At 37.8% G+C, this 8,532-nt stretch overlaps 1 non-coding gene across 1 annotated transcript; it reads left to right on the forward strand.

The window, feature by feature from the left end:
* The first annotated feature begins 8,181 nt into the window (after window positions 1–8,181).
* On the forward strand, window positions 8,182–8,289 carry LOC112786959 (small nucleolar RNA R71). Its single transcript, XR_003194400.1, has one exon. It is a non-coding gene; the product is annotated as a small nucleolar RNA R71 (small nucleolar RNA).
* The last annotated feature ends 243 nt before the right edge of the window (window positions 8,290–8,532 follow it).

Genomic DNA, 8,532 nt, shown 5'->3' on the forward strand with positions numbered 1-8,532 from the left:
GGAAGTGAGTTTTTTCTCTCGAAGAGCTATATCCAGATTCATACAACTGAGGACAATCTCCACAGTATTCTTCTAAACCCTAAAGTTTGAACCATTCATCATAGGAATACTACTAATTTGTACAAAAATATTGGCAGTTGAAGCCATAGTTTCTGAATTAGAACAAAGAAAACATGCAATAAATATTAGTTAAATAATGGAAAAAAAAAATCCATATTGAGATATCTAGAACAACATTAATTTTCAATCCTTGGATAGAAAAATTAATTGTAAGTGATACTCTCATTGCAGTAATAAAATATTGTCAAAATTTCTGTCACACATTAAGCCTTTCTTTGGACCGACTGAATGCGCATATGGAAACTTAAAATTCGCAACCTATTTATTATCGCATATATTTTCTATTAATTGACCAAACAATAACCTTCCTTTGGGCCGATTATTGATTTCATAATTAATAGAAAATAAAAAAAAGTGTGCAATGCTTATTATTTGGCCAAACAATAAACTTCCTTTGGGCCGATTATTATCCACAAAAATTAATAAGCATTGCTTTATTCTTAATTAGTTATTCAAACATATCTTTACCATTAATATGTGTATATAATTTGACCAAATATAGACCTTCCTTTGGACTGATCAACATTCGCATAAATTTCACATCACTATATTCCTAATGTTTTAAATAAATCAATTTTCACAAAAGAAGCTACTTTTGCAGCATCATGTTCAATCAATTTATTATAAAATCAAATCTTTATAAATTAGGTGAGTATAATAATCCAAATTGTTACTAGTTTCCTTATGTAACAATAAAAAAAATTTTAAATCGCAAAAGAAATTAAATTTTGATTGTGTCTTTTCAGACCTTAAAAAAATATGATTATAATATTGTAACAAATTCATGTGCCAAAAATTTCTGAATTCATATTCACATATCAAACCATAGTGCATACAAAAATGTTTATGGTAAGTATGCTAAATCCATGGATATGCAGCATCCGTGATCAAGAATTCATATTCACATATCAAACCATAGTGCATACAAAAATGTTTATGGTAAGTATGCTAAATCCATGGATATGCAGCATCCGTGATCAAGGAATTAATTAATTTTTTTTAATTTTATGAATCAACATTACTATTGCTCCAATATTTGAGATTGAGACACAAATCAATTTAAACACTGGTATTATTATTATTTATTTTGAAATCACAATATATAGCGCATAAGTGATTTTAACCAACAACAGCAATAACAACAACAACAACAACAATAATAATAATACATAAAAAAAAATTACCAATATTTTGCAATGGAAAAATTACCAATATTTTGCAATGAAATAAGAAAGCTACATATATAGAAGACCACAATGTCAATAATATAATGCTTGCATTCACATAATCAAAGATGGAGGAACACCAATAGTGGCGCATAACAGGAAAGCAACACACAACATACATACTAAATATATACGCACATCAATTGATTCAAATTAAAAAAAAATATTGATATGATATGCCAGTATTAAGTAATAGCAAATAACGAATAACAATGGAATTAATTATTACTTAATGATCTAGTCAAGGATGGCTCTGATACTACTTGTTAGATTTTTTCAGAATTCCTTAACTCAAAGATTATTTATGTTAAATCATTAAAAAAGAAAATACTTGAATGCGAAAGTGTACCTGAATTCATAAACATGAATCATGATTGAAAGAGTTTAGATGTTGTAGTTCTTTCGATTTTTCTCAACCAAAACCTTCTATATCCCTAATATGGCTGAATTGTGACTCTTCTGATTGGAAAAGGGCGACAAAGGAGGCTTTGGTGTGTTGGGGACTGAAACCCTGAATGCACTATTTATATTTGAGCATGTCACCCTAAACCCTAAAGCCCAAATAAAAATAGTATCTAAAGTCCAAAAGATAATATCTGGTTTTATTCTCATTTAATTCCAAATCAAAAGTAATTATGATTTATTCAATTTAGCATTTATAACAATAAATGAAATCATCATTATATAAGTCATTTAATTTGAAATAGTATAATTTGTGATTATAATTAATATATTATTGTCCACAACTAGATTAGGAAATTAAATCATTTTCTAACATAAAGGACTTACTTCTACTTTCCTCACCATAGACAATGCCTTAAAACATCACTTAAAGAGTCAAGAACAAAAGCGTTGAAGCTGCTACGAGGAAATATGAGCATAGGGTAGAGATGCTGAACCACCTAACTGGATGGAGATTTGAGAAGCGCTGGAGATAGAATTGATGGAGATACTCTATGATGCTAGAAAATAATTTCGCTTGCCGACTGTGAGACTTTCATTTGCAATGCTACGGGTGAGATCTCTTGAGCCTATCTGCTTAGTACCGTCGATACCATTAGATCAATTCTTGTCCTCCCATTTGTCCAATTTTATAAAGCACAAACGAACATTATTGGTTCTGTCTCTATTCTCTTTGATTGGAGATTCCAAGTCTATCATCCCTTATGATCTTTGCGACATGATTAGGAGGTGATGTGGGCCATCTAATGTTCAATTGATCTTGCTATTTTAGGTGAGCTATGGTATCAGCCAGATGGTCACCTGTGCGAGGGATCCATGTGAAGCCGTAATTAAGAAGTCTGTTCTTGATGGCTGGTATGCGAAATTGCTACTCAGGTTGTGAATTATTGTTCGAAATTGATTCCCTAGCAATGGCACCAAAAATGGATGCACAGGACCATGGTCTAAACATATCTTCACAACTTCGCATAACTAACTAGCAAGTGCACTGGGTCGTCCAAGTAATACCTTACGTGAGTAAGGGTCGAATCCCACGGAGATTGTTGGTATGGAGCAAGCTATGGTCACCTTGTAAATCTCAGTCAGGCGGATATAAAACAGTAATGGGTTTTCGAAAATAAATAATAGAATAGGGATAGAGGTACTTATGTAAATCATTGGTAGGAATTTCAGATAAGCGAATGGAGATGCTTTTTGTTCCTCTGAACCTCTGCTTTTCTGCTATCTTCATCCAGTCAGTCTTACTCCTTTCCATGGCTGGCTTTATGTGATACATCACCATTGTCAACGGCTACTTTCGGTCTTCTCTCGGGAAAATGATCCAAATGCCCTGTCACGGCACGGCTAATCGTCTGGAGGCATCACCCTTGTCAATGGCTTCATCTTATCCTCTCAGTGAAAATGATCAACGCACCTTGTCACGGCACGGCTATTCATCTGTCGGTTCTCGATCATGCTGGAATAGGATTTACTATCCTTTTGCGTCTGTCACTAATGCCCCGCAATCGCGAGTTTGGAGCTCGTCACAGTCATTCATTCATTGAATCCTACTCGGAATATCACAGACAAGGTTTAGACCTTCCGGATTCTCTTGAATGCCGCCATCATTCTAGCTTACACCACGAAGATTCTGGTTAGGAGATCTAAGAGATACTCATTCAGTCTAAGATAGAACGGAAGTGGTTGTTAGGCACGCGTTCATAGGGAATGATGATGATTGTCACGTTCATCACATTCAGATTGAAGTACGAATGGATATCTTAGAAGCGAAACAAGGTGAATTGAATAGAAAACAGTAGTACTTTGCATTAATCTTTGAGGAACAGTAGAGCTCCACACCTTAATCTATGGAGTGTAGAAACTCTACCGTTAAAAATACATAAGTGAAAGTCCAGGCATGGCCAAGAGGCCAGCCCTCAAACGTGATCTAAGATAGCATACAACTGATCAAAGATACCTAATACAATAGTAAAAGGTCCTATTTATAATAAACTAGCTACTAGGGTTTACAGAAGTAAGTAATTGATGCATAAATCCACTTTCGGGGCTCACTTGGTGTGTGCTTGGGCTGAGCTTGAGTGTTGCACGTATAGAGGTCCTTCTTGGAGTTGAACGCCAGCTTTTGTGCCAGTTTGGGCGTTCAACTCTGGTTTTGGCTCCTTTTCTGGCGCTGGACGCCAGATTTGGGCAGAAAGCTGGCGTTGAATGCCAGTTTACGTCATCTATTCCTGGCCAAAGTATGGACTATTATATATTGCTGGAAATCCCTAGATGTCTACTTTCCAACGCAATTAGAAGCGCGCCATTTTGAGTTCTGTAGCTCCAGAAAATCTACTTTGAGTGCAGGGAGGTCAGAATCCAACAGCATCAGCAGTCCTTCTTCAACCTCTGAATCTGATTTCTGCTCAAGTCCCTCAATTTCAGCCAGAAAATACCTGAAATCACAGAAAAACACACAAACTCATAGTAAAGTCCAGAAATGTGAATTTAACATAAAAACTAATGAAAACATCCCTAAAAGTAACTAGATCCTACTAAAAACATACTAAAAACAATGCCAAAAAGCGTATAAATTATCCGCTCATCACAACACCAAACTTAAATTGTTGCTTGTCCCCAAGCAACTAAAAATCAAAATAGGATAAAAAGAAGAGAATATACTATAAATTCCAAACTATCAATGAAACATAGCTTCAATCATATGAGCGGGACTTATAGCTTTTTGCCTCTTGAATAGTTTTGGCATCTCACTTTATCCATTGAGGTTCAGAATGATTGGCATCTATAGGAACTCAGAGTTCAGATAGTGTTATTGATTTTCCTAGTTCAGTATGATGATTCTTGAACACAGCTTCTTTATGAGTCTTGGCCGTGGCCCTAAGCACTTTGTTTTCCAGTATTACCACCGGATACATAAATGCCACAGACACATAATTGGGTGAACCTTTTCAGATTGTGACTCAGCTTTGCTAAAGTCCCCAATTAGAGGTGTCCAGGGTTCTTAAGCACACTCTTTCTTTTGCTTTGGACCTTGACTTTAACCGCTCAGTCTCAAGTTTTCACTTGACACCTACACGCCACAAGCACATGGTTAGGGACAGCTTGGTTTAGCCGCTTAGACCAGGATTTTATTCCTTTAGGCCCTCCTATCCACTGATGCTCAAAGCCTTGGGATCCTTTTTATTTGCCCTTGTCTTTTGGTTTTAAGGGTTTTTGGCTTTTTCTGCTTGTTTTTTCTCTTTTTTTTTTCTTTCTTTTTTTTTTCTGCAAGCTTTGTTCTTGGCTGCTTTTTCTTGCTTCAAGAATCATTTTTATGATTTTTCAGATTATCAAATAACATGTCTCCTAGTCATTATTCTTTCAAGAGCCAACATATTTAACATTCTTAAACAACAACTTCGAAAGACATATGCACTGTTCAAGCATTCATTTAGAAAACAAGAAGCATTGTCACCACATCAATATAATTAAACTAAGTTCAAGGATAAATTCGAAACTCATGTACTTCTTGTTCTTTTGAATTAAAACATTTTTCATTTAAGAGAGGTGATGGATTCATAGGATATTCATAACTTTAAGACATAGTTACTACTACTAATGATCATGTAATGAAGACACAAACATAGATAAGCACATAACATAGAAAACGAAAAACAGAAGAAATAAGAACAAGGAATGAATCCACCTTAGTGATGGTGGCGTTTCCTTCTTGAGGAACCAATGATGTCCTTGAGCTCTTCTATGTCTCTTCCTTGTCTTTGTTGCTCCTCCTTCATTGCTTTTAGATCTTCTCTGATTTCATAAAGGATGATGGAGTGCTCTTGATGTTCCACCCTTAGTTGCTTCCAATAATTGTGTGGAAGAAAATGTATCCTCTGAGGTATTTCATGGATCTCTTGATTTGCAGTCAAATGTTCTACCACTGAGCTATAGACCCTTGATGGAAGCTTTTGTCTTCCCTTTCCTCTTTCTAGAGGTTTCTCTAGCCTTAGGTGCCATCAATGGTTATGGAAAAAACAAAAAAAGCTATGCTTTTACCACACCAAACTTAGAATGTTGCTCGCCCTCGAGCAAAAAAAGAAAGAATAGAAGAAGAAGAAGTTATGGAGGAGATGGATGGATGTGTGTATTCGGCCATATGGGTGGGATTGGGTGGGAGAGAGATGTTGAATTTTGAAGGTAGTGGGTGTATGGATGTGAGTGGTAGATGGAAAACAGAAGGGATAATCATGAATGGAAAGAGAGATGATGAGGTAGGTGGGGATCCTGTGGGGTCCACAGGTCCTGAGATGATCCTGTGGGATCCACAAATCCTGAGGTGTCAAGGCATTTACATCCCTGCACCAATTTAGGCATGTAAAATGCCCTTGCACACAACTCTGGGCGTTCAGCGCCAGGTTGGTGCCCATTTTGGGCGTTCAACACCCATTTGTTGCCATTTCTGGCGTTGAACGCCAGAACCATGCTTGTTCTGGGCTTTCAGCGCCAGGATGCTGCCCATTTCGGGAGTTCAGCGCCAGAACCATGCTCTGTTCTGGCGTTGAACGCCAGGCAGATGCTTCCTCCAGGGTGTGATTTTTCTTCTGCTGTTTTTGATTCCGTTTTCAATTTTTATATTTATTTTGTGACTCCACATGATCATGAACCTATAAAGACATATAACTAAGAAAAATATAGTTAGATAAAAATTGGGTTGCCTCCCAACAAGCGCTTCTTTAATGTCAATAGCTTGACAGTGGGCTCTCATGGAGCCTCACAGATGTTCAGAGCATTGTTGAAACTCTCCAACACCAAACTTAGAGTTTGACTGTGGGGGCTTGGGTTGACTCTACTTTGAGAGAAGCTTTTCATGCTTCCTCTCCATGGTTGCAGAGGGAGATCCTTGAGTTTTAAACACAAGGGAGTCCTCATTCCATTGAAGGACTAGTTCACCTCTGTCAACATCAATCACAACTCTTGCTGTGGCCAGGAAAGGTCTTCCTAGGATGATGGATTCATCCTCTTCCTTTCCAGTATCCAGGACTATGAAATCAGCAGGGATGTAAAGGCCTTCAACCTTTACTAACACGTCATCTACTTGTCCATATGCCTGTTTTCTTGAATTGTCTGCCATCTCTAATGAGATTTTAGCAGCTTGCACCCCATAGATTCCCAGTTTCTCTATTACAGAGAGGGGCATGAGGTTTATTCCTGAACCAAGGTCACACAGGGCCTTAAAGATCATGGTGCCTATGGTACAAGGTATTATGAACTTTCCAGGATCCTGTCTCTTCTGAGGCAATGTCAGTTGATCCAGATCACTTAGTTCATTGATGAACAAGGGAGGTTCAACTTCCCAAGTATCAATACCAAATAATTTGGCATTCAGCTTCATGATTGCACCAAGGAACTTGGCAGCTTGCTCTTCAGTAACATCCTCATTCTCTTCAGAAGAGGAATACTCATCAGAGCTCATGAAGGGCATAAGGAGGTTTAATGGAATCTCTATGGTCTCTAGATGAGCCTCAGAGTCCTTTGGTTCCTCAGAGGGAAGCTCCTTATTGGTCACTGGACGTCCCAGGAGGTCTTCCTCCTTGGGATTTACGTCCTCCTCTCCTTCTTTGGTTTCGGCCATGGTGCTTATGTCAATGGCCTTGCACTCTCCTTTTGGGTTCTCTTCTGTATTGCTTGGGAGAGTACTAGGAGGAATTTCAGTGATCCTCTTACTCAGCTGGCCCACTTGTGCTTCTAAATTTCTAATGGAAGACCTTGTTTCATTCATGAAACTCACAGTGGCCTTGGACAGATCAGAGACTAAGTTTGTTAAATTAGAAGTATTTTGTTCAGAGTTCTCTGTCTGTTGCTGAGTGGATGATGGAAAAGGTTTATTATTGTTAAACCTGTTTCTTCCGCCATTATTAAAGCCTTGTTGAGGCTTTTGATCCTTCCATGAGAAATTTGGATGATTTCTCCATGATGAGTTATAGGTGTTTCTATAAGGTTCACCTAAGTAATTCACCTCTGCTATTGCAGGGTTTTCAGGATCATAGGCTTCTTCTTCATAGGAAGCCTCTTGAGTACTGTTGGATGTAGCTTGCATTCCATTCAGACTCTGAGAGATCATATTGACTTGCTGAGTCAATATTTTATTCTGAGCCAATATGGCATTCAGAGTATCAATCTCAAGAACTCCCTTCTTCATAGGCGTCCCATTATTCACAGGATTCCTTTCAGAAGTGTACATGAACTGGTTATTTGCAACCATGTCAATGAGTTCTTGAGCTTCTGCAGGCGTTTTCTTTAGGTGAATGGATCCACCTGCAGAAGTATCCAATGACATCTTAGATAACTCAGACAGACCATCATAGAATATATCCAGGATGGTCCATTCTGAAAGCATGTCAGAAGGACACTTTTTGGTCAGTCCTTTGTATCTCTCCCAAGCTTCATAGAGGGATTCACTTTCTTTCTGTCTGAAGGTTTGAACATCCACTCTAAGCTTGCTCAGATTTTGAGGAGGAAAGAACTTGGCTAAGAAAGCCTTGACCAGCTTATCCCAAGAGTTCAGGCTATCCTTGGGTTGAGAATCCAACCACAGTCTAGCTCTGTTTCTTACAGCAAAAGGGAAAAGCATGAGCCTGTAGACTTCAGGATCTACTCCATTAGTCTTAACAGTATCACATATCTGCAAGAACTCAGTTAAGAACTGAAAAGGATCTTCAGATGGAAGTCTATGAAACTTGCA

This window comes from Arachis hypogaea, chromosome 20, assembly GCF_003086295.3.
Source record: "Arachis hypogaea cultivar Tifrunner chromosome 20, arahy.Tifrunner.gnm2.J5K5, whole genome shotgun sequence".
NCBI classification, from domain to species: domain Eukaryota; kingdom Viridiplantae; phylum Streptophyta; class Magnoliopsida; order Fabales; family Fabaceae; genus Arachis; species Arachis hypogaea.